This window comes from Podarcis pityusensis (genome assembly GCF_964106645.2).
Source record: "Podarcis pityusensis genome assembly, chromosome: 8".
In the NCBI taxonomy this organism is placed as follows: domain Eukaryota; kingdom Metazoa; phylum Chordata; class Lepidosauria; order Squamata; family Lacertidae; genus Podarcis; species Podarcis pityusensis.
Window position 1 is genome coordinate 57965677 of NC_138033.1, and position 27805 is coordinate 57993481.

Below are 27805 nucleotides of genomic sequence, written 5' to 3' on the forward strand. Positions count from 1 at the left end.
CTGGCTTGAAAATTGTTTACAAAACTTCAAGTTATTTGGGAAATAAGTAGATCTGACAGCAGATCTAAGTTCTGCTTAAAATTGAATTCATATTTGCAGGTTTCTTAATGGGCATTATTTCTTCTCTCATTGCCTGATTTAATAGACAGAGGTGAATTTTCAGTGAGCAAATTATGGCCATTTCATATATCCTGGTCATCCAAGTGCTGGAGGTCTCCATCTTAAGGCAAAATACTTTCCTGACTACTGCATGCAAGCCCTTGGCTTGCTATTGGCTGAATTTTTACAATATCACACAGTCCAAATACAGGCTAATGGAGGTAGCTGTGCCAATGAAGCTTTTGGAAAATGCTCAGGAAGAACATGTTAGAATTTTGTCACTTCCTGAAAACCATTGTAGTCCAATTTAGTTTGCTAGCTTTTATTACAATATGTGTTGTTTCTCAGTTTGGAAAAAAAACATTGGAAGGAAACATTTCTTCCCAACTTCTTACAGTGGGCAATAAAAACAAATTGTTTTATGGCATTACCACTTGATATCAATGAAGTTGTTGTAGAGCCTTTGTACTGGTAGGAAGCTTTTGAAGGTGGCTCTGCTCAAGCCGAGTGCTCCTCCTTCTTTTGTGAGAAGCTACAAGGTGCTTCAACGCTTGGGTTCACATAGTACCATTTGAACACTGATTTAGTGTGTTTGGGGTACAATATGCAACCACATCTTTGGCTTGATCTGAGAGAATATATCTGTGACCTCACGGCTGGAAAAGCGGGGAAAGAAAGTCATGTGTACAACCACCTTAGAATGGGCCCTCACTGAAAAAGCAGGGCATCTACAGCAGGGTTGGAGAACCTGCCTTTAAAATATATCTCAGCATCTTTCATAGAATGGGTAGTTGTGCACACATGCTTCCAGTAGTAGAAGCATGTTTAGGAATGCAAGGAGCAAAGTAAACTTGGAGTGGCACCAACTTTGCCTTGCACTGTTAAAGAGCACCACCTCTTAACAATTCAACTTAAGGGAGAGGAAGGAAGATGGCACGAGTAATTGTCAAGGGAACAGTTCCCTTGCTCCCCCACCCCATTTTAGCACACCAACAGTTGTCAAACAAGCCTCTTGACAAGTGTTCTTGGCTTTGCAGGAATTCCCCTCCGCTTGAAAGAATGATAAACCGGTCTGTTTAACCACAGTCATGTCTACCAGCTGCTTCTGTTTATTTACCCACCTTCCCTCCACTGAGCAAGAAGAATTTGCAGAAACAGCCATGCTGAATATGTTAAGATAGCACAAATGTTTGTTGGAATTTTCTGAGGGCTGAATGCAAAAGCTTCTGCATGGAGATTCTGTGGAGTGCGTGACAGCTATTGAGTCATTTAATTAAGAAGCTCCAGCTAATGGTGAAATACAAGAGCTGATCTTTAATGGTCCGTGAAATAAAGTCATTAAGGGGTGAGCTGTCAACAGAGGCTATTCACAGCAGGAATGGGCTGACTGTTTACTAGAACTGCCACTGATGCTTTAAATTTACAAATAGACTGTATATTCAGCATACCTTAAGGCAGGGATGGGCAGCCTGATACCCTTCAGGTTTTTCTTTATTACATTCATATCCTACCTTATTTCCATCATGGGACCCAACAGGGTATACATGTGGTTCTCAGGCAGTCACCCATCCAGACATTGACTGGGCCCCAGCAAGGTGGTGGCTGCTGTGCCTTCAGACCCCATGATTAGGCATGATGGGAGTTGTAGTCCAACATACCTTCCACATTTGCTACCCTTGCCTAAGGAATAACAAATCTGTGTTAAGTGATACTGTACGCTTTTGCTTAAGACCCTGTGTTTATTGCGTAAGGCCAAGGTCCCCAAATCCACCATACTTTGCCAGAACCCTAAAAAGTGTTAGTGGTAACCAAGTTCACTGGAAGTGTGCTGGTGAGCTCTGGTGCACCCTATGCCCATCTCTCTAACCCACAAATAACACCAGCAAAATAGCCCTTTGAAACGTTTGCTGCAAGCATGGTGAATTTAGCAAAAGATCAAACAAATGACAATCTGCATGATTTCTCAGTAATGGGGCTTTATTCCTTACACCATGAAAGGCCTGCACCAGGCTTGAGGGGTCAGCCCTCAACATAAGGGTGCTGTAGTGGCCTTCTTGTGGGGGAAATGCTTCTCGGACCCTGGGAGTGCTGCTTCGATCGAGGAAGGTTACTTCCATTTCTCACAATGGTTTGCTGCTATCCTGCAGTGGACATTTCAGTACAACTTCCCCAGAGCTGGTGGCCGCAACATAGCAGAGGGGGAAAGAACCCATATTTCCCCCCTTTCTTGTAGTTGGTCTGAAAATACAAGTGAGAAAAGGCCAGTTTTATTTCCTATTTGGCTCATAACACAAACTGCTAAACAAGAACTGTATCCATCCTACCAATGAGATTGTTATTTTTCATTTCCAACTGTGCTGTGCTTACAGAACTCTGTACACACCTCTTCTTGTTGGGGCTTCCAGGTCAGGAGCACCCCAGACCCTGAGATTTCAGTGCCCAACCCTGAGATTTTGGGATGTCCCTTGTGGGTGTCATGGGGAGTGGTACCTCGTGATCCTTCCTCTGCACTCCCACCACTGAGCCCTGGAGACAGGTTAATTGGGAGAGAGGAGGTAGGAAGACTCATGAGAGAGTCAATGAAATAATTTGCAACCAGCTCCTGCCAGGATGATGCTTGCAAGGCACAAGTCCTCCCTCTGCTGCCTTGAGGGGACCTGGCAAGCCTAGAGACTTCATGTCAGCCCTGGAGGTCTGGCAACCCTATTCATGCACCCCTGAGCAGCCGGTGAGATGGGGCATGGCAATGGGCATCTTGTCATTGCTACTAGGAAGGAATTTAGAGGCCTGCCTTCCCCCACCCTCGCCTCAACTTTTGTCGAGGGCAACAATACTGGTTTTGACATTCCAGGACTTCATCCGCTCTAGATCCTCTGAATGAAAATGGTCAAAATACTCGAGCAAACAAATCAACAGGAAATATCTTATGAAACAGTTTCAACCAAGATTGCTGCAAAAACATAACAAGAAGAGGAAGAAGATGGTGACAGTTGGAAAGCACAATTCTGGGAGGTGCTGTGAGTTCATCTCAAAGATACGCAAGGGAAAGGGAAGAGCTTTAAGGCCCAAGCAAGTAGTGCAGTGAATTCAGGCAGGTCAGCTCAAGGAGAACGCAGGTTCTGCTACGAGTTTCCTCTTTCTTCATACATGCATTTCACATTCCTGTACTGTTGTGCTTTGGTAATGAACCTCATCTATTGAAAGCTTGGGACCACAATCTTGCGACCACAAAGGGGCTGCATTATTTTGTGAAACTTGAACAAGATGATTTACAGAGCAGCTTAAGTCCAGGTCTTTGGTTAAGCTAATTGACTCAGCTGGCTTTGTTCCAAGCACTCTGGCTTAATTGGTTAGCAGATCAAGCTGCTGGAAACCAGGCCTGCAAAAATAATACTGTAGCCTGGTAATGATGTCATTTGAATCTAGTTGTGTTTATGTGGCATCTTGCTCATTGGACTCCGAGATATGAAGAATCTTGGCATGGTGTTCCAAGTGATACTGCTTGTATGCTGCTTATATTGCATCATGAGTGTTCTGTCAGTGGTGGACCATCAATCTGAAGCAACAATTTCCACTGATTCCCTTATCCCAGAGTCATTTTAGCATGTAATTCAGTTCTAGGATGGAGTGATGAAAGAAAGACATCTGTACAACCCCAAACAAACATAACTAAAAGCTCTGCTTAGTGAAGCCTCTGTCCAATAATAGAGCAAAGCAGTGTGTCCCCCAACAAGGATATACTGCAGAACAGGGAGGGCAGAGCAGCCAGAGGTGGCTATTTAAAATGCAAGTACCAAAGGTAGGACTGGATGGAAGGGCCATACTCAGTGGTAGGTACATGCAGAAGGCCCTAGGTTCAATGCATGACGGTTAGGAAGGACTCACACCTCAAACCCTGGAAAACTGCGGCTGCTGATACTTCTTTGGCGATCACTTGTAGCGGAGTAAGATTGTCTTGCATGAAGGGGACATCAATATTTAAAGAATGGCAAAAGATAATATCAAGGTATATCTGGCAGGGTAAGAAGCCAAGGATTCAGTTTAAGTTACTAACAGATGCGAAGGAAAGAGGTGGCTTCGCCCTGCCAGATTTGAAACTATATTATGAAGCATCTTGCTTATGCTGGTTAAAGGAGTGGATTAAATTAGAAAATGGAGAATTGTTGGATCTGGAAGGGTTTGATAATAGATTTGGTTGGCACGCCTATATATGGTATGAAAAGAAGAAAATTCATAAAAGGTTTGAAAACCACATCTTCCGAAGGTCGTTAATAAATGTATGGGACAGGTATAAAAATTTGTTGGAATTTAAACTCCCCCACTGGATTTCACCCTTAGAAGTGATGAGCGTAAAAAAGATCAATATGAGGGGGAGGTGGATAACATATGGAGAATTGACAGTTAAAGAAGGGGGGAAATGGAAAATGAAACCCTATGAAGAAGTAAAAGAATTTGTGTATGATTGGTTGCATTACTATCAGGTCTGTGAAATGTTTAAAAAAGACTGTAAAATGTATGGATATGGAAAAAAAGAATCAAAATTTCAACTAGAGATATTGAATAATGAGTATAAAAATTTGTCTAAAATGTATAAAATGTTGCTGGAGTGGTATACAAAAGATGAAGAGGTTAAATCGGTAATGATACATTGGGCCAGAGATTTTGGTTATAATATACAATATGATGAATGGTCAAAATTATGGAATGAAAGACTAAAATTTACGGCATGTACTGCGTTAAAGGAAAATGTGATGAAAATGGTATATAGATGGTATATAACGCCAGTAAAACTAGCTAAAATGTACAAAACATGTAATAAGTGTTGGAAATGTAAAGAAAAAGAAGGGACATTCTATCATATGTGGTGGGAGTGTAAAAAGGTGAGAGGCTTCTGGGAAATGATATATAATGAATTGAAAAAGATGTTGAAATATATGTTTATTAAGAAACCGGAGGCCTTCTTATTGGGATTGGTAGGAAATAAGTAAGAAAGACTGTAAACTTTTTCAATACGCAGTTACAGCAGCGAGAATACTTCTGGCCCAAAAATGGAAACAGGAAGAATTACCGACGGTGGAAGAATGGAGACTGAAATTGACTGATTATGCAGAATTGGACAAACTAACAGGGAAGATTCGGTATCAACGAGACCAAAAGTTCATCGAGGACTGGGGAAGATTTACAGATTATCTGAAAGGCATATGTGATGAACAGATAATGTTTGTTGGTTTTCAAGAGACTCTGTGAAAAACAGAGGAATATTGTTAAAAAGAAAATAAGAGGAGGGAAGGAGATATCTAAAGGCAATACTAAGTTAAGAAATGCGTTAATAATATTGATGCAAACGAATGATCAGCAGAGGAGCTGAGGGAAGTCCAAAAAAGAGATGAATGTGTGATAAAATGTGAATTGATTGTATAAAAAATGGTTTTTTGTTTTTTTATCTTTTGTGGAAAATGAATAAAAATATTATTTTAAAAAAAAAGATCGTCTTGCATGAAACAGTCTTAACAGTGAGTCCATAAGTGAGTGGAGGCCAAATTATGGATCCACACATCCTTCCACAGTAAGGACATAGGTTTCCAGGCAGGAGTTGATCACGGTGAGCGTTTGCCAAATGTGCCTTCCTCTTAGCACGTTTCTCCCTTTCATCCTGAATTTGAGCATCTTCAAAGTGTTGACAAGGCTGAGCTAGAGTGATCAATTATCTGATGGTGTAAGGCTGTTTTCTGTGTTCCTAAGAGAAGCTCGGGAAGCGGGTGGCGCTGTGGTCTAAGCCACAGAGCCTAGGGCTTGCCGATCAGAAGGTCGGCAGTTCGAATCCCCGTGACGGGGTGAGCTCCCGTTGTTCGGTCCCAGCTCCTGCCCACCTAGCAGTTTGAAAGCACATCAAAGTGCAAGTAGATAAATAGGCAGGAAAGTAAAAGGCATTTCTGTGCGCTGCCCTGGTTCGCCAGAAGCGGCTTAGTCATGCTGGCCACATGATCTGGAAGCTGTACGCCGGCTCCCTCGGCCAATAAAGAGAGATGAGCGCCGCAACCCCAGAGTCAGTCACGACTGGACCTAACAGTCAGGGGTACCTTTACCTTTACCTAAGGGAAGCTCAGCTTTAAATGCTTATATCTCAGCGCTTTGTTCCAGCTGTGAAATACTGAGCCACAGCTGCCTTTACCTTTTCCCTCTACTTCTCTTCCTGTTTGTAAGCCTGTTTGTAAGGCTGGTCTCTCTGTCTCTTCCTCTCCTCTTTTTATGTAAACTTATTCTGTCTATAAAGAAAGATAAAAAAGCAGCAAGCAAGCAAATAACAGTCATTTCCTTGCACAATGCCAACCCATGACCTAATTCTTCCCATACAATCCATTCCATAGCATCTTGGTTCTGGACTCCACACTCTTTAGCTCTCTTTAGGGAAACTGAAGGTGTGAAGCAAGGCTGGGGAGGGTAGACGCCCTGAGGACAGCTCCAAGGGCCAGTTTGACAGACCTCACCCTCTCCATGCCTGTGTGAAATATGTTTTATCAAGATAGATGCTGTGAACTTGCAGGGTGCCTCAGCCAGTCAAGAAACAAGGCGTGCTTTGGAAATCCTACCGCAAATGGGTTTGGAAAAACAGGTGTAACCTTCCACCAGTAGGTGGAGATAAACCCTCGACAATGCTGGTTTCTTTTTAGTTTAAGCTAAGCATTAGGCGCCAGATTGTCAGGCCTGGTTACAGATATTTCAGAAGGGGGTAGCCTGGCCAGCCTGCCTGTTGCCACTTTGGTGCCCTGGTGATGGCACAGGCAAACATTAAGAAAAGGCTATCAATGGCTAATAGCCACAACGGCTATGTTCTACTTCCACTGTTGGAGGTTACATGCCTCTGAATGCCAATTGCTGGGAATTACAAATAGGGAGAGTGCTTTTGTGCTCGGATCCTGCTTGTGGGTTCCACACAGGCACCCAATTGGCTGCTGTGAAAACAGGATGCTGGAATGGATGAGCCATTGGCCTGATCTAACAGACTCTTCTTAGGTTCTCACACAAGCATTAAGAGGAGGTTGGAAGCTGCAGCAGTGCAGCCTCTGGGAGTCAAGCAGCAGCAGCAGGTGCTTGGGAGGGCCCTGGTGGGCCCTGCTGGGGTGCATAAAGGTAAAGGGACCCTTGACCGTTAGGTCCAGTCGTGGCCGACTCTGGGGTTGCGACACTCATCTCACTTTACTGGCCGAGGGAGCCAGCGTACAGCTTCCGGGTCATGTGGCCAGCATGACTAAGCTGCTTCTGGCAAACCAGAGCAGCGTACGGAAATGCCGTTTACCTTCCCACCAGAGTGGTACCTATTTATCTAATTGCACTTCATGCTATCGAACTGCTAGGTTGGCAGGAGCAGTGACTGAACAACGGGAGCTCACCCTTTTGTGGGGATTCAAACTGCTGAACTTCTGATCGGCAAGCCCTAGGCTCTGTAGTTTAACCCACAGTGGGGTGCATAGCCCCCAACAAATACCTCTGTGTGCTGGGTGCTTGGCCTCCTGTTTGTATTAAAATCATCCTTATATTAAAACATTGAGTGAACATGAAATGCAGCTGCACAATCCTAACTCACTTAAATGTCAATTTATCAGTTATCAGTGATGACACCTGAAAAGTTCTGGGGGAACACACATGATGAGGCAAAGTCTATTTCTAGATGGGCATGTTAAGATCTGTGAAATAAAAATAACAGTATATTTTAATGACAGAAGTCCAACAGTGAGGGGCGAGCTCATTGTTTGGCAGGTACTTGCCTTCCCTGGTGCCACCCATGCAAGTTATTGATAAACAAAACCTTCTATATTTTGTTTTATCTTAAATTGCTCCCCCATTTTCAAACACTACTGGATGCAGGGAATGGAGTTGGTGAAAATAAAGAAGAGATGTGATAGAGGGGACTGATTGTTTTTAAGGAAAGGGCTGGTACTTTGATGTTTTTATTGTAATGATGGATGGATAGATAAAAGAGAGAGAGAGAGAGAGAGAGAGAGAGAGAGAGAGATCATACTAATGATTAATTGTGTTGTTTTTTTTTACTGTTTGGTGGTTTTCACCCTTAAGGAGGATGGAAAGCAGAGCTGGTGAGAGGTGTGGCCTAGGAGGAGTCCTGAGGGGGACAGACAGTGAGGTCTGGAGGGCCACATTTGGCCCCAAAATCAGAAGTTCTCCACCCCTGTCTTAAGTGCTAAAGACTGTGCCCAATACGCCCCAACCACTTTACATTCTCTATCCCCACCACTTTTTTTGGATAAGCGTGTGTTTTCCTAATTTTTCTATTTAGCCTGTGAAATTGGAAGAGGGAAAGCATCCAGCCGCAATCATCTGGCACGTGTAAACTAACAGAGGGCACTTGAAAGCCTTGTTTACTCCAAAAAGACCAAAGAGAAACGCCAGCGGTGGCTGTCAAAACGCCCAACCAACATTCCACTCCTGCATCAGAGAGAACATTTGGCTCGTTCCCTGAACTTGTTATGCAATCTACGGGATGGGGCCCTGGGCTGCTGCTTTGGGAATATCTCCCTTACATAACGTGGCATGGAGCCTTTCCTATGCAAGCTCACCAGGATCTTTCCCGGGACAAAACCCACCCCCGGCTTCTAGATGTTACACACACAACCCCCCGCCCCCCAGATTATCCCAAGAATGATACTCGAAAGAGGGTAAGATAAGGTTACCAGATTTTTTTCAATGAATCCGGGGACACTTTTCAACTTCAATGGATTTTATATGGGGACTGTGCCCAGGAAACGGGGACGTCTGGTAACCTTAGGGTAAGCAAATAAATACTCTCGTGCCTTGGAACTGTGCTTATTGGAACATGGTGCTCTTGTTTTCATTTAAGTAGTTTAATTAAAGCCCTTTTGCTGAGTTCAGCGGCAGTGAGAGGGCTGGCCCTACCATTAGGAAGAGTTAGGCAGCTGCCGCAGGCTGCACATGCAGAGGGGTGGGGAATGGGCAGAGGTGAAATGTCCAGCGTGGCCTGGCCTGTGCTCCTCAAGCTAGGCTGAGGCGCTTGTAGGTGCAGTACTCTCAGCTGAATTATTGTCAAAGGCTTTGCTTTCTAGAATTCACTACACAGCTCAAACATAAATCAGGTTACAAGGTACACAAGTCAGAGCACTATGGCATGTGGCTAGGCGTAATCTAACATATTGTCCCCAACACTTGACACACACCCTGAGCTCATCTTTTGAAGAGTAGGGTGGGTGCAGTCATTTACATGGTTGGTGTCCGGAGCCTCTGGCAAGCAAGCAAACAATCCCTCCTGTGAGTAGGTTGGGTCTGCTTAAGTCGGTGCAGCCAGCATTGTATACCTGGAAGTGGAGGTGCGTTGATCAGCTCACTGGCCTATCCATCCTCGGGTGCCTCCCTGATGGTGCAAAATGCTCTGATGATGGGAGGCAGAGGTGCAGCTGCACCACCCGATTCCTCCTCCACTCTCAGAATGTCCAACATGACCAAGGCAAGATTTTCCCCTGCCAGATCCCTCGGCCCCTCCTTAGCATCTGGATCACTGCCCCCAAACCGCATCAACCCTCCCCAGGATTGAGTGGGGAGTGAAGCAAGAGTCTGAGATCCTGAGGTTCAGCTACAAGGCAATTTCAACAAGATTCCAAGTTGCTTGCCCAAGCAGATTATCTGCTTATCAGTGGTTAAGCTGGATGGTTTCTTTATTTATAATATTGCTAAAAAGAAAATCAAATAAGCTTCAGAAATAGCCTTAGCTGAGGCCAGATAGCCAGCTCTGCTATTGCATTACTGAGAAGCTAATGTATTATGAACTGATGCCAAGATATTCCTGCGTAGCACAGAAGAAAGTAAATGGAAATTTCTATTTCTGGGATATGCTTTGCCGCATGCCATGCAATCATGGGAAATGTCAAGATCACAAAGAGTGCATAGATAACCCAGTTAATTAGGAATGTTTTTTTTTTTGTCCCATCCCCCAAATGGTTAGGATCTGAATATTGCCTTTATAGGATGGGTTAAAAAAACAACAAGAAAAGAGATCAACAGACAGAGCCTCCCCCCACCCCCAAGTATTTTGTAAAGGAACTTGCAGAATGCTGGATAGAGAGAATGTGATTTTGCATTGGCAGTCAATCAATTTTTTTTATCTCCCCGCCAATTTATTTTGCAACCACATTAAGTTCCCAGGCTAACAGAGGACACTGATAGAGATGCCTTAAAAGTGATTGCATGAATTGATAGGTTAGCTGCAGAGATAGCAACAAACAATTAGCAAGTGCCTTGACAGTTCTGTGAGTCACCTGTATGGAGCTCGCTGACCACCAATGTCCACAGACCAGAGTTTGAGAATCTCTGCTAATGCTGGAAGCTAAGAGTTTGGAACATCTGTCCTGTCCCTCCAGATGTTGCTGAACTACAACTCCCATCATCCCCAGCCATTGGCCGTGTTGTTGGGGCTGATGGTGGGAGTTGTAGTTCAGCAACATCTGGAATGCTAAAGGTTCACCACACCTGCAATAGGCCATAGAACTCAGCAAAGCTTACATAGGGTGGGGAATGCTCTCCATGGGGTTGGGGGCTTGCCTGGCACCTTCATTATACAGTGGTACCTCGGGTTACATACGCTTCAGGTTACATACGCTTAAGGTTACAGACTTCGCTAACCCAGAAATAATTCCTCGGCTTAAGAACTTTGCTTCCGGATGAGAACAGAAATCGTGCAGCGGCAGCAGGAGGCCCCATTAACTAAAGTGGTACCTCAGATTTAGAACAGTGTCAGGTTAAGAATGGATCTCCAGAACGAATTAAGTTCTTAACCCAAGGTACCACTATATATATTTAGGCACCAGGTGGAAAGGTTTCTCTATAACCAGGCTTTTGGTTGATTAACATTCTATGGCCTTAAAAATGTGTTTGTGGGAGGGGGGTTTGGGGGGGCTTGTTTTTGTTTTATTGTGTAGTTTGTGTTCTCATTTTATATTTTTATGTTGTGAACTGCCCTGTGATCATCAGATGAAGGGTGGTATACTACTACTGATGGTGATAATGATGATGATGGTGATGATGATGATGATGAAGAAATGGCTTTCAGGCAACACTGTTGGTGACTCTAGGAGACCTAAGAAAAGCAATCACAGTCTTATCCAGACACTGTCCAAGACTTGATTTGTCCTGGACAGTATCTGGATACGACTGAGATTGCTTTTCTTAGGTCTGTTAGACTTAGGTCTGGTACACTAATAAGTACACAAAATCCTGATTTGATTGCAGCAATAACAACCGTTAATTGGGGCATCATTAAAAGCCAATTTAATATTTCCTCTATTAAGGGGAACCTAATTACTTTTCTCTATAATGACTGTAATTGGTTAATACAATGGCAAATATGATTGTTTTTATTTACATTTCAGTTTTAATAAGGGAATGCTTAAATTAATCTCCCACTTTCTGCTTGAAATTGAAAAGCATTTATGTCATAGGTATTTTGGAGAAATTTCTGAATGTGTGAAGATATAGTTATAGCATGCTTCATGTTAGCTTGGTTTGTGGTGTTTGGAGTTTTTTTTGTCTAGTGGGGGGATGTTTTTGGCACCTTTTGGCACAGTGATTCTCAAAGCTGGGAACAAGAATTAAAAGTGCCAAAACAAAGAAAGATCAAGGAAAACCATATATGGAAAAGTTTAATATTCTTATTTATCCTAGGTGGAATCTACACACATAAAAAAATGCTGTGAGAATGGTGTTTTTAAAAAGTTTTGAAAAATACATTGAATTGTCCATAGTTCACTGCTGCCACCTAGTGTCACATTTGTATGTTGCACTTTGCAACACACTTAAAACTTTTTATTTGCAGCTGTATAGCTGAGCCCCTAGTGTTGCTTAAAATGTGGTGGTTTAAAAAAATTAATATATAAATCAGGCCTGCACTGGCTTTTAAAGATAACACCCAGGTCGCAAATTAGCAACACTGAAGCAGTCACCTTCATATTCCTGTATTCCTGTCTTATGAAATTACGGCAAATGATCCAATGAACTTTAGATTTATTGCCTTCTTCCTCCCATCACTGATGTGTGACTTAATGCTGACACACACTTTCTGAAACAAAAGCAAAAACGAAACAAAAAGTGAAGCTCAGTTCCCAATAACATCTCACTCTCATAGTGCCAACTGTATCTTGCATTTTTAAGATGCAAAGTCATGCTGAATCCCAAACTGACTGCTGTGGTTATTGCAAAAGTGGCAACCAAATGGAACACCTGCCTAAACTGGATGTACCAGTTTGAGGCTAATTACAGAGGGAAAAGATCAAGGTTTTTACCCAGGAGGAGAACCAACCACAGCAGCATTGGGCAGCAAAGGATTACAGTGTCTCTATCCCAGGAATAGGGAACCTTGGGCCCTCCAGATGTTGTTGAACTACATTTCCCATCATGCAGCTATACTCGTTTGTGAGAAAGGCTTTGGGGGTAAACCTTGAGGGAAAATCTGTACCCTCTCCCTTGTGGTACATCTTTGGGAGAAGGAAAGGATAAGGAGTAAACCCTACATACGTATTTCTCGCCCTATAAGACGCACCAGACCATAAGGAGGAAAACAAGAAAAAAAATATTCTGAATCTCAGAAGCCAGAACAGCAAGAGGGATTGCTGCGCAGTGAAAGCAGTGATCCCTCTTCCTATCCTGGCTTCTGGGATAGCTGCGGAGCCTGCATTCGCTCCATAAGACACACACACATTTCCCCTTACTTTTTAGGAGGGAAAAAGTGAGTCCTATAGAGCAAGAATTCTGGAGTAGAGTCCCTAAGGCCTCATCAGTGAGGCCAAGGTGGGGCCTTGACAACTGGGCAGCCTAGGACCTCCATATACACTGCCCAGGCTTGTGCTCTGCAGAGATTCACCCCAGGAGGCACGCTCGGTTGTCTCTCGAGATAAACGGATGCCAACAATAACAACAAGAAGAAATGAAATAGATCTAGATTGTGTGTGGACTATGTACGAAAAGCAAGGACTCAGGCTCCATCGATTCTAGAATAAAATGTGTGCAAGCAGCCCAAGGCTGACCCTGCCCAACAACAGTCCTGGCTTGACGTAAGAGTCATACCTTGGAAGTCAAACAGCTTAGTTCCCGAATGTTTTGGCTCCTGAACATCGCAAACTCGGAAGTGACTGTTTCGGTTTGCGAACGTTGTTTGGAAGCTGAACATCCGACCGGGCTTCTGCAGCTTACGACTGGCTGCAGGAGCTTCCTGCAGCCAATCAGAAGCCGTGCTTTGGTTTTCAAATGTTTTGGAAGTCGAACAGACTTCCGAAACGGATTCTGTTCAACTTCCAAGGTACGACTGTACTCATGAGCACTTAAAGAAAGATGTGATTTTGCTCCTTATAAACAGAACTGTATATAGCCTCCAGCCAAACTGCTTAGAATATAACTTTCCCCACAGCCCTCTCCAACTTGGCTGCCACTATATTCTCAGCTTTGCTTCGGAGAATAGGATAGGAACAAGACGACCATAAGGTCATAAGAAGACTCTGCTGGGTCAGGTCAATGACCCATCTAGACCAGCATTCTATGGCCAATTGATGCCGGTGGGAAACCAACAAGCAGGACTTGAGCACAAGAGCACTCTCCCCTCCTATGGTTTCTAGCAACTAGTACTCAGAAGTATTACTGCCTTTGAGCCTTGAGGCAGAGCATAGTCATCATGGCCAGTAGCCATCGCTATTCTTCTCCATGAGCCTCTAGACAATCTCTGCAACAGTGACATTCCACATGAGTTGGGCTCATCTCTGCCGCATACTCAATATAATTGTTAATTCAACCCTGTTTCTTCATGAGAGGTGGGGCCGGGGGCATGGAAACATTTGAGAAAAGAACAAGCAGTACAATTTTAATCACTTACATAAACAGGATAAGGGTTGCTTTCCTAAATGTTATCCTGCATAACCTTTCAGTAATAACCTAGGCAAACATTACTTTTAAATAGCTGTAATTAATTAAATTAGAATAACACATCCTTCTTTTATTAAAATAAATAAACTAAAGCTGATGTTTGGCTAAAGACTTGGGTGCCACCCTAATGATTTTTCTTTTCTTTCTTTTTTTGGATTCGTTTATTAATTTACTAGCTCAATAACTAGTGCCTGCCCCTGGGAGATGTTTGTTAATATTTTATGTCATGTAAACATCTGGATCCAATTTAGCCAAGGAACATTTGTGAGTCAAAGCTGGCGTCTTGCCAGGAAAATCTTGTAGGTGCCTGACTATGAGATTGCTCCATTTGCATTATTCTTTGGAGATAAAATTACTATCAGTTAGCTTTGCTGAGATTTATTTAAGACACGCCCCTGTCTCCACTTGTCTATGCTCTATGCTATGCATCATAGGGAAAATGAAGAAATGAAACCCTTTTAGGATTCTGCTATGGGAAAATTAAGGCATTAGTCAGGTTATACATAGAATAATAATGATTTATTTGCTGAGGGAGTAGGCTGGCTTTGTTGATAGAGCAAACGAGGGTGTCAGAGAGAAAGTCAGGCTATACTCACTACCTAACACTATTTTCTAAATTCAGAGAAGGCCCTTTGTTTTGTTTCAGTGGGAATGTCCCCTTCCATATACAGGACACATTCACACCATGCATTTAAAGCTGTATGGTATCACTTTAAGTAGCTGTGGCTTCTGCCAAAGAATTCTGGGAGTCGTAGTAGTCTATTATAGGTGCTGGGAATTGCTTGGAGACACCTGTCCCTCTTGCAGAACCGCAATTCTCAAGAGTTCCTTGGGGAAAGAGATTGGTTGTTAAACCGCCTTGAGAAATTTGAACTAAAATGCTAATGAATTTTCATGACAATTTTTTTTTAAGCAAACTGATATGGAAATGCAGGAAAAATGAACTTAGGAATGAGGAAATGAGAAACTAAAAGAAATTGAAATTGAGAAATTTTGCACATCCCTCCGTAGCTCAGTGGGAACTAGCTGGAATCATAGGGCTTGACCACACTTCCATTTGTCCTGCCACTTTCCGCTGGGGAAACCCACTGTTTATCGCTAAATCGGAACAAATGTCAATCAGTTTTTCTGCAGATTTACTTTCCCCCCATTTCTGTGGTAAACAGTGGGTTTTCCTGAGGAGAATGGTGGGACAAATGAGAAACTGCTCAAACTAACACCTAGAAAGCATTGGACAAGCAGAAGTGTGGACAAGCTCTTAGTCTTACCCATGTACCAAGCGCTAGCTGATCTATGCAGATGTTGACCTTTTATTGATTCATAAATACAGCTACTGAAGCTCTTGTGACTCCTGCTGTTTCCAGGTATTAATGGAGACCCACTGTAAGTTATGCTCACATAGTGAGTACCCTTCTGAAACTCATGGGATACAACCAAATTGTCTATAAGAAATGGTTACAACATTTGGGGCTATTAAGTTTAGAAAAAGGTGAGTAAGTGGGGACATGATAGATGCACAGTGTGAAGAAAGTTGACAGAGAGAAGTTTCTCATAATACTAGAATCTGAGGCCATCCAATGAATCTGAAGGTTTAGGACAGACAAAATATAGTACTTCTTCACATAGGACATAGTTAAACTATGGAATCTTCTTCCCCAAGATGCAGTGATGGCCACCAACCTGGATGGTTTTAGAAGAGGATTAGCAAGTTCATGGGTAGGGCTGTCAATGTTCTACTTCCAGTATGACCCAACAAAGAGGATGGGGAATGCTTATAACTCAGTGGTAGAGTATCTGCTTTGCATGCAGAAGGTCCCAAATTCAAGCCCCAGAAACATATCCAGGTAAGGCTGGGGGTGTCCCCTATCTGAATTCATGGAGTGCCACTACCAGTCAGAGCAGATGATCCTGAGCTAGATGGATTAATGTTTCTATGATATTGGGAAGGAACTCTGGATAATTAGCAGGCTCAGAGCAGGACAAGGAAGAACGAAGGCTCACAAAAAGCAAGTAAATTTAGGCTACAGATTATATCTGAGGCCCAGCCAAGGGACTCAAAGCCAAAGCTGTTGAGTTGCTTTCCAACAGCCTCCTTCATCTTCCTTTCATGGAGACTGCCAAGAGTCTGGGCTCAATGAGTCTGGGGCAGGCCAATTAGTCCCAATTGTGCTTATCTGAAAGTCAGTAGAGTGTAGCTATTTCCTTTATTCTAGGATGGGATTCCAAGAATGAGTAAAAGGGTTATACAAGCCAGCCAACTAATCTGCCAAACTCTCTTTATCCAACACCCACTTCATACATTTCAAGGATGGTAGCTGCTGCCCTAGTATCTATGAGTACACGGGGTCTGCACCAGGTTTGCATTGGATGTCCAGGCTTCCAGACTCCACTCCCCGCCCCCCTCTGCTTTAGGAGCAAAGGAAGCTGTGTTCTAATGAGTAAAACCACTGGTCCACCTACTAGAAGCAGCTTTCTAGGGGGTTCAGATAGGATTCCTTACCAACCTTACCTAGAGATGACAAAGATTAAAACTGGGACCCTCTGCATGCAAGGCAGATGGCCCTTCCTTCAAAATTATTCTAGTCCTTGCAGTTCTGAATAAAGGATGTAATTAAATATTGACACAAGAAACTGCACTGAGTCAGACCATTTGTCCACCCAGCTCAGCATTGTCCATACTGACTGGTAGTGACTCTCCAGGCAAAGGATGTTCCCAGTCCTACCCAGAAATTGTGGAGATTGAATCTGGGACCTTATACATGCCATGTCTGTGCTCTACTATTGAGTTATGACTCATCAGGCTTAGGAGAAAAGGCTGCTCCCAACCTCCTTCCCTAGGCAGTGGGACCCAGCAGGGCATGGGAAGCGGAGGCAGGTCTGTCATGGATTCTCCACCTGCTTACCATGTACGGTAACTTCTGTCAGTCAATTTCTCTATTAATCCATTTGTCAAGTAATATTTTTGTTATCAGGTGTGGCCAAGCTCAAAATAGGAGATGATGCCAGACAGCTGACAACATAGGACTTACTTGTTCCTTTATTTCATTTTCCTTCCTTCCTTTAAAATATGTACACTAGAGGTTGTGAGCCTAGGTCCAAATATGGAACTCCAGGTCCCTTCGTCTGACCCTCAGGTATCTCATCAGGCAATGCCCATTCCTCAGGCCACACCCTTTCTCTCCAGGCTGCACCCCCACACTGGTCTAGATGATGTGTTTCTCCTCAGTTTAGATCAGGGGTAGGCAACCCAAGGCCCGTGGGCTGGATCGCCGTCTCAGTCCGGCCCACGGACGGTCCAGGAATGAGTGTGTTTTTACATGAGTAGAATGTGTCCTTTTATTTAAAATGCATCTCTGGGTTATTTGTGGGCCACAGGAGTTTGTTCATTCCCCCACCACCACCACAAAAAAATTATAGTCCGGCCCACAACATGGTCTGAGGGACGGTGGACCGGCCCATGGCTGAAAAAGGTTGCTGACCCCTGGTTTAGATGGATGAATGGCCTGCCTCAGTATAAGGCAGCTTCCCTAGGAAGAGCCATGCCTCATTAGTAGAGCAAATGCTTTGTAGAGAGAAAATCCAAGGTTCAATCCCAAATGACATCTCCAGGTATGAATTGGAAAGACTCTTTAGGAAGCCCAGGAACATTATTGCCAGCGTCTCAAGATAGTAGCAGACTTTGGTAATATGGCGCCCTGAGAGAGGACAAAATTTGGAACCCTTCCCCAAAATACTTCTCATTTTCACAATAATTCCTTTTAAAAAAATTATTATTCTTTTGTGCCCCCTTGGCTCAGTGTCCTCTGTGCCCACCCCACCCTAAATCCAGTACTGCTCAAGACATTACTGAGCTAAATGGACCAACCGTCTGACTCACTTAAAGGCAGCTTCCTATCTTCCAAAGTCATCGCTGACAATTACTTCTCATCTGCCTTCAAGTACAGAGTCATTTTGTCCACATTATTCTCTGCACTCCCAAAGTGCTGCATTAACTTGCTTGCTATCAGCCACAGACACCAGACGGGCTCTTTTTCTATTAAAAGACTGCTCATAAATGTGAGATATAGCATCATTTAAAATCCATGCAACATCTTCCTATCTGGCAGTTTAAATTTAGAATTTTATGCTGTCAATAAAAAACAAGCAAAAAAAACACATACAATTGTTTATCATCTGTCTTGCTTCAGGCATTTGTAAGTCAATCTCAGATGTAGCAGGTGCTTGTCTCTTAAATTTGGGAGTATAAAGATATAGTGGATTTTTGCCACTCTCTCTCTCTCCACCCTCCACTGCAATCAGCTATCTTGGTAGTTTAGGTAAGTTTTTCACTGTAGCAAATAATAGCAAAGTTTTGTGCAGCAACTGTCTTAGTTCTAACACTTAATCTACAGTGTGTAATCTCTCTTTCTGGAACACTAGAGATGGCAAAATAAGCATACTTTCCTACACTCTAGAATTTTGCAGGAAGATCATTTGTACTCATTTGCCCCTACAAAAAACCCTCAAAATTGCTTCTAAAATGTACTGCTGCATTACAACTTTTACTCTACAGTAGTGGTCTCTAATTTGGCACCACATTGCCTTTATTTGTGGCTGCCAAGACCCCCTGCTCCTCTCACATTTTAAGAATTGTGTCTTGGTTTGGTTGGGGAGGGTTGCCTATTGTTTTTGGGGTAGAGGGGGCTGTTTTTGCCTGTATTTTGTTTTGGCACATATGTCTTGCCTTGTGTAATTTTGGTTCCCCTCCTTTTTGGGGGTGGGTTTTTTGAGCATCTTTTTGGAAGTGGGTATTTTGTGGTGTCCATGACAGTTTCTTAAGATTTCCAGATGTGCCTCTGGTCCCCAAAAGGTGGGGGGCTGATTTTTACACACACACACACACACACACACACACACTCATAGTCTTGTTGCTGAGCAATGTGCAGGGCTCAGTGGAGTGGGAGGCCAGCCAACCAGAAGAGACTCTGAGGTGAACTTGCCTGGAGGCAGAATCTACATCCAAAGTCAGGTCCAGCCCTAGGATCGGGCAAACAGTAATCCATGTGGCAGTAGATCCAGGGGTCAGGGGATCCGATGATCTTGGGGTCAAGAGTCAAAATGAGCAGGAAGCAGCAAGATAAAACGAGGAACCACAAGTGTTGTAACCAGCATCTGACTGCTGCTGGAAGCTCTGCTTAAGAAGGCTGAAGCCACCTAGTTCTCATCAGCACCTTCTCCTTTGTGTCCTTGAAGGCTGATCAGCTGCAGATGGAGTCACTCCGCCTTCAGGTTACTGTTCAGCAAGTGAAGCTGACTCCTGGTCCACGACACTCACACATATACACTCTCATATATACATATATATACACTCATATATATATACACTCATATACGCTCATATATATTGACAATGTGTGGCCTCCAGGCGTTGTTGGACTACAACTCATAGAACCATATAATTGTAGAGTCTGAAGTATGGGGGTGATAGGAATTGTAGTTCAAGACATCTGGAGGGAACGTGTTTGAAGAATTTATTATTATTATTTATTAAATTTGTATACAGTGGTATCTCGGGTTAAGTACTTAATTCGTTCCGGAGGTCCGTTCTTAACCTGAAACTGATCTTAACCTGAAGCACCACTTTAGCTAATGGGGCCTCCCGCTGCTGCCGCGCCGCAGGAGCAGGATTTCTGTTCTCATCCTGAAGCAAAGTTCTTTACCCGAGGTACTATTTCTGGGTTAGCGGAGTCTGTAACCTGAAGCGTATGTAACCCGAGGTACCACTGTACTGCCCTTAATCCAAAGATCACAGGGCAGTTCACAAAATAAAAATATAAAATAGGAACACATTTTAAAAATAGCAAACCAATAAAACCCTTCCCACAAACACATTTAAAAGGCCATAGGTAAGGTTACCATATTTTTTTCAATGAATCCAGAGACACTTTTCAATTTCAATGGATTTTGTATGGGGACTGATTTGTAAATCCAGGGACTGTCCCTGGGAAACGGGGACGTCTGGTAACCTTAACATAGGGAACCCAGTTAGAGGGGTAGCATATAAATAAATTATTATTATTGTTATTGTTAACAGCCGAAAGCCTGGTTATAAAGTAACATTTTCACCTGGTACCTTAAGATATGTAATGAAGGCTCCAAGAGAGCCCTTCTGGGCCCTGGTGAGCAAGTTACTTTATTCAGTAGTTTACTACATGTGTCCCCCTGATGACATTTTCATTTCCCAGATCCATTTATTCCTCGCCCCTACTAATTCATCAAAAGTGCTCTCTGCTTCCTTTTCCCTTCCCTTCCCTACTTCTTTTACCCCTGTGGAGCATCTCATTAACAGGAGGGCTAGAAGTAAAGAAAAGACAAATCATGCAGTATCAGCGAGACTTACTGTAATTTACAGCCACTTCAGCATTGGGCTTTATTCCCTTTGTTGTCCTACAGCTATTCCAGAGAGAATTTGGGATCCTGCATATAAAATTGAAGACATTCGATTCTAGTTAAGAATCTTTCTTTCTTTCTTTCTTGTTGGGAGATTCAAAGTTGGGTACTAATTAAATTTGTCTACTAGGTTCAAGGAGCTCAAGGGAGAAATCTGGAGATTTCGACATCCATCATCTCCAGGCTTTACTCTTCTGAGGGGTTTCCAAAATGAGCTTCTGTAATAATCAGAAAGGTGATAAAAGGAATGGTGGGTGGACATCAGTTATTTACAGACTCAAGCTGAAGGATCTGCTTGTCAATATGACAGCTGAGGAATTACATTTGAGCAGACAGGCATTAAAACGGATTGACTTCCTATCTTGGAAGTGCAAAACCTCCCAATGACTCACAGAGGAAACTAGGGACATACTGGTAAAATCCTTGATCTCACTGGAAGCGTTACTGCCCTGGCTGCCTCATGATATATTGCCGAAGGCTCTACTCTCTGTTACTAGCCTGCACTGATAGGTCAGAGATATACTAGAAAAACATAATCAGGTCCAGCGTCAGGTAGGGATGTTGGAGAATTCAGACAAAAATGGAAACAGGAATGAAAATGTTGCTGATGTTCACTTATTCATCCCATGCCCAGAACAGAAATGAATCCAGTGAATAAGATTGGTATTTGCTGCTGTTGTTGCTTTCAGTCCACAAATGTTAGTAATTGATTCCACACACCCATTTGCATTGCATTTCCTTAGCACTGAAAATAATAGGGTGGAATATCATAAGTTACATTTTGCCAGTGTGGAGAGTTTTTGGCGAAAGATGAACTGCAACAGAACAGAAACTGTTCTGTATGTGGCAGCTACGGGGTAGAATGGGAAACGATGCATCCCTAGCACCAGGGGCTGGCATAACTGGGAACATACTAAACCTAAACCACTGGAGCCTCATAGTCTTGCCTTCTGCTGGGCAATGGTGCAGATCATGCCCAGATGGAATGGAGAACTCAGTGTGCAGTGATGACAGCCGTGACTTGTAAGTGATAGAGGCCCCACTGAGCATTTTCTAGAGTAGTCTCATGTCCTACTTTATAGAGGACAATCTAATGTTTGAAGAAGCATAGGAGGGCAGTTCTCTATTTGAAGATGTCCTTGATCTGAAGGGCTGCCCAGTTCATGTCCAGTTTAAAGATAAAATGACCCCTAAGAAGGGAGATCAGGAGTCTTATTGTCAATCAGGAACAGTGAGTAGCTGGACAGCAGACTGAGCAGGCACGTGTGCTACCTGGTCAAAGTCTTCCTCACTGTTGTGAGACGGGCTGTATTTCTATTTGAATTGCAGTCATTATTTCTAAATTTGCACATAGACCTTAGCATATGCTGATTTTATGCAAATGCATGCCCTCTTTTCTCTATGGTACGTTTCCATTGGGTGGGTAGGGGGAAGATAACGCGTAAATGGTTACCCTAAGTCCCTGCACACCTTTGAGCCAGCACTGTATCCAACTGTCCTACAGTCGGCTATTAAGAGTACAAAATGAGCCTCACTGGCATAGGAAAAAGCAGGCTATCTGAGATGTAGCTGGGACTTTTGGTTCACAGACACAGCAAGGCGCATTCGTACAGGAGACAGTGCCTCGGGCTGCACAGCATAAATTTAAAGCATGTTCTCTCTCCATGATGCAATCGGTGGTGTCCAGATCTGGCTGGCAGGAAAAGTGCATGCCCCACCCTTTGCTTGAGGATGTGCTGTGTAATGCTTCTGTTTATCCCCTCCAGGCCAGCTCGAGCAGGATTTATTCCATACATTATTGAAATGGATGTTTATTTTACTCTGTGCAGATGTCCGGACAATACGCCAGCTTTAGCTCGTTTATAGAGAAAATTCACTTTTCAGCAGTATCCACCAAAAGCACTGACAGAGCTTACAAAAGGATTTCAGTTGACTGCCTCACTGCACACTGTGGTCATGTCATTTCCTCATGTGTATACACGCAGACATACAGATCAAAATACTTTGGAAGAGGGTATCTTTATGAGCTGATGAGTGATAAATTTTCTTCCAGGCAGAGCTCTGAATGTATCATCTTCCATAATACTTTTTTTTGTTTTTTAAGAATAAGGTGGGGGGGCAGGAGGCTTGAGATTTACTGTATTTCAAACAGAAGAGCTTAAGGGATTTTTGTATTTAATTTTGTGTTTACTTTGGGGCATATATTTAACCTTGCACGGATGAAATCTAGAGCGCTTTGGCTCAAAATCAAGAGAGCATATTTCCTATTTTCTAAGGAGGACACTGGTCACAGAACCAACTCTCTGAGGACAAAGTAATAGAACACCACAGCCTATCGTGAATGCAGTGGTTTTAATAAATAGAATTAAGGAGACACTGCTGGCAATGCTCAATATTACCATACCAAATTGGATAGCTAACATAATCCCACTGTATTAACTTTCTTTGAATGATCCTGCCGCAGAGGAGACAACCCTTTCCAAATGCATCTCATGAGACTCAGAATAATATGATTATAGTGACTTCACCAATGAAAAAGAAGCTTGTAGGCCCCAAGGTTTGTTACGTAACAGTAGAATAGGAGGAGGGAATCTCAAGCCCAGGGCTAGAATGCAGTGTTCAAGCCTTTGTTATCTGGCCCTCATGACTAACCATAGGCCCAGGAATGGAATGTAGTTCTCCAAGTTTATGAGGCTCCTGAGACTTTTCCCAGGACACGCCCCCCCTTGAGTACTTTGCCTTGCTGGAATATGTCTTTGAACTGTGATAATGCTTCTTGTTTGCCTGGATGAAGAAATGTGTGTATATATAGGGACAAGTGAGTGCATGCATGCATGGAAAGCTGATTTTTGCATGGTTGAAGCATAGCTTACTGTACAAGATCATATATTTTGCTCAGTTCACTTTTGCCTCTGGCACCACCCACCACTAGTGTGGGACCCTTGGGAGGTTGCCAACAAGGAAATGCAACCCTCATATTGAAAAAGGTTCCCTAGCCTAAAAGCAGAAGTGACACTGTAAGGTGGCAGGCTTCTAAAACGAGATTACCTTCCTTGAATGAACTATTGTCACTGTAGGCATTCATCTCAATGAACATTATGCTTCTTTGGCACTCAGATGTGCAACATGACACAGCCTGCATTCAGACAGCACCTTATTCCATTTTCCTGATGTTTCCTTATCTGATAGTTTACATGTTTTATGTGATCTTTCGCGTGACTTAAACACTACTTCTAGAAATCTACAGGAATGTGGTAGAAGTTTAGCCTTAATTTCTGTGCTACAGTGGTGCCCCGCAAGACGAATGCCTCGCAAGACGGAAAAACCGCTAGACGAAAGGGTTTTCCGTTTTGGAGTTGCTTCGCAGGACGAATTCCCCTATGGGCTTGCTTCGCAAGACGAAAATGTCTTGCGAGTCTTGAGATTTTTTTTTCACTCCCCCCCCCTTTATCTAAGATGCTAAGCCTTTAATAGCCTTTTAGCAGCTAATCCGCTAAGCCTTTAAGCCTTTAATAGCCGCTAAACCGCTAATAGCGCTAATCCGTTAAGCCGCTAATAGGGTTGCTTCGCAAGACGAAAAAACCGCTAGACGAAGACTCTCGCGGAACGGATTAATTTCGTCTTGCGAGGCACCACTGTAATTGCTTCCAGAACAATATCTGTTTGCAGCCCCATTAACCTGCAAAATCGTGGGAGGTTTGTAAGATGCAAGATCCCTGAGGTTTTCATGGATCACACACTGGGACGAAATTTGGGGTTGTATTCTGGCATACAGTTCTTTCCTGTCGTTTTCATGGGGGAACCGTAGGGAAAACAGAAGTGCACATCTGCATACACAGCGGCAACATGCCCAATGACGCTGGCTGCTGTGTCACACCATAGTCAAGGGTGTGAATGGAATTTAGGGGGACATGGTGATACATCAATAAAAAAGTTCCATAATGAAGCAGGTGGACTGCCTTGAGTTGCCACCCCACCCTACCTTAAAAACACTTCCAGTCCTGGGAATGCGGTCTTTCAGAATATGCAGCTCAGGGAAAAGAAATGATTGGGAATCCCAGACACAGTGATTCAACAGCATTGTAAAGATGCTTAGCATGAATGGCAGGGAGCATTAAGAGTATTAATGGCTGTGCAGTCCAAGGTAAGGTATTACTTTCCATAGTGCAGGCTGCATTTCATCAAATATTGGGAGCGCTGCTGTCTAGTTTCCCAACAATTCTCAACCTCAGAAAGAGTGAGGAACCTCCAGTCATGTCTGCCAAATCTCAGTCACAGTTGGAAAGAGGCTCATTCATTTGGCCTCAGTTTCTTGCCAATTTCTGAAGTGTTGTACTCTCATGATAAAAGGTTTTGCAATTGGTCTCAAGCAGGGGCATTTAAAACATTGCCTAATTTTGTAAATATTTTCCCTCGTTTTACACTTGTTGCCCAAAGCCATATTACACTAGGGTGACTAGTGAGCTATAGCGGAAGGAGAAGACAACAGCATCGCAGGAGGTTTTGGAGGAGTCATAGAGTTTAGTCCAATTATGAATATGCAAATCAGATAGGCTAAATGAACAGGCTATTTGTATTATAGCCAACAGGAGAGCAAGGTTTTGTGCATAAAACCCAGATTTCTAACACAGTAGTTCGGATAAACTGGTGGGATGAAAGAATGATGGGTTGGATTGGAAGAAGAAAGAGGGTGGAAAAAGAAGGGAAGGAAGGACAAGAGTTGTGATTATTGTCAGTTATAGCTATTGTTTATTGCCAATCATTTATATCTCACTTTGCCGTCTAAAAGGGGAGTCCCCAAACTGGTTCGCAGACCTTCAATGGTCTGTGAGTTTCATTCAGGTGGTCCGCAGAGCATCTGTGGATTTATGGTTGAAGATGGCACATTTATCACATTAAATATTCCTACTGACTTTTAATTCATATTTTTATTGCTTCTTACATTGAGTTTTTATTGTGTTACAATTTGAATTCAAATTTGAATCCAACAACATATGGAGGCACACATCCCCTACCCCTGACAAGTAACCCATGATCTGCTGTCATCTTGTCCAGGAGAGGCTAGCCCAATACATGTCATCTTGTCCAGGAGAGGCTAGTCCTGACCCTCTCTGGAGGGTGGCAACATGAGAACAGGCCTTTTCGGGAAAATGGAATAAATTGTTGTGTGAATGCATTCCTGCAGGCATGTAATGCATGTATTGGACTAGCCTCTCCTGGACAAGATGACAGCAGATCATGAGTTACTTGTCAGGGGTAGGGAATGTGTGCCTCCATAAGTTGTTGGACTATACCTCTCAACATCTCTGGCCGTTGGCCATGCTGGCTGGGTCTGATGGGAGTTGCAGGCCAACAACATTTGGAGGGCCACATGTCCCCATCCCTGCTATTGGGAAAGTGATCTAACAACGCAGTCTGTTAAGTGGCGGCAGAGAAGCAAAATGAAGCCTTGGGGCTATTGCTCACCTCCAGAAATGCTGTCAATAGGTAAGAGCATATTTAAGTACATGGGAAATCATAGAATTTAATAACAATAAATTCATTATCACGAATACTGATTTAGCAGATAAGCAAACAGTTCCTTATCTAATGAATTGGCACCCAAGGTAATTGGCACCCAAGGTAATTAATGACTGTATCTACTTTACTGCACCTAATGTACTGGAATGCAAAAGTAATTGTCCTCCAATCTCAGGAAATTATAAATCATCAGAGTTGATTTACATTATTTAGTATTACTAAACTTATGAGCAGAATTTATCAAACATTTCCATAATTCAAAACAAATGTCATTTATTACAACAATTAATAGATAATCTAATACTTAAAACAGATAGTTCACTTGAATGTTTCCATTACAGTACTTTCATTCTGGTTAAATGATAATTTAAATCAGGAATGGGGAAATTTTTAGGCTAAGAAGCACACTGGGAAGGCATATTCCATTGGGCAAGGCCAGACCAGCACACACGAACACATGCCCTTAAAACACAGTTATTACAGCAATGGGGTTTGACTATAATTCCAACCAGTATGACCAACAGTCATGGATTATGGGAGTTGTAGTAGTCCCTCAGTGATTATGAGTGGAGGGTTCTCTATCCCTGGCATATAATGTGGGTGGGTTCTTTGTTATTGCCTGATTGGTGGGTGGGTGGGTGGGTGGGTGAGAGAGAAAGAAAGAAAGAAAGAAAGAGAAATAAGGTGGTGTGGAATTCTAACTCAAGAAGATAATAGGAAGCACCCAACACATTATGCCAAATCGTGGTCTGTTGTTCAGTGTTAGGCACCCAGATCAAGAGGTGAGCCAAACAAAAATATGATAAATGTATACGATGTGTCCTGTAGCCTGATATAATAACAGTGTGTGTGGATGTATTCACTGGTGCAACCACCTCTTTTTCCACTGCCCATGTCAACCATTTTGTGCTGTAGCAGCACATTTTATTTTTAATCAAAAAAGTACTGTATGTACACACACACAAAAAAAATTATAGATCATATCCAATGTTAATCCTACTCAGGACTACTCAGAGTAGGTTCACTGAATTTAATGGACTTAATGTTACCCATGTTTATTGATTTCAATAGGTCTACTCTGAGTCAAGCAAAAATGGAATATAATCCAACATAATAATAATAATTTCAGTCCTCTTTCAAAAAGCCTTTAAAAATATTTCTCAGTTAGTATGCGTTCTTTTAAACTGTTTCTAGATTTGCTGCTGTTGTCCCTAAAATTGTTTTTATATGAAGATGCGGTTTCTATATACATAACTTCTACATACGTCATTACTGTACATTGCAAATCGCTTCCAGAGGCCTCATGGGAAGCAAATAATAATAATAATGAGAATAATAAATAAATAAATAAATAATTTTGAAAGTTTATTAAAATTAGCTTGGAAGTTAATTTCGTAAACATTTCTGCCTTAAATGGTCAAACTTTACTATTATTTCCTGTTAATTTAAATATCACAGGACATTATCTTTATTATTATTATTAAAGGAGATCCCAAGTTAACAACCATATATTTCAAGATTAACTAGGTGAGAGGAATAAATCTTGTCTCACCTCAGTCAATGATGAGGTACATCCAAAAGCTGAGGAGGCGCCACAAATCCATCTAATTCTAGCCTCCCTCCACCTAACGCCGCTCATTCTCCCGTCAGGCGAGGTCTCGTGCGCGTGCGCAAGGAGAGCGAGCCAACTCTCTCTTTCTGAGATGCAGCCCTTAGCCGGGGTGCGCGCGCACGCGCGAGGGAGAGGGCAGGGTAGGGTGTGTGTGTGTGTGTGCGAGCGCGCGTGCGCGCGCAACCGCTGGAGAAAGAGAGCCGAGCGCGCTCC

The 27805-nt window shown here is 42.9% G+C and overlaps 1 long non-coding RNA gene across 1 annotated transcript; it reads right to left on the reverse strand.

Annotated features, from left to right (window-relative positions):
• Positions 1–2055: 2055 nt before the first annotated feature.
• On the reverse strand, positions 2056–27685 carry LOC308482459. Its single transcript, XR_013989278.1, has 4 exons — positions 27533–27685; positions 20411–20487; positions 6272–6365; positions 2056–2337 (listed from the first exon to the last, which is right to left on the reverse strand). It is a non-coding gene; the product is annotated as an uncharacterized lncRNA (long non-coding RNA).
• Between the last annotated feature and the right edge of the window lie 120 nt (positions 27686–27805).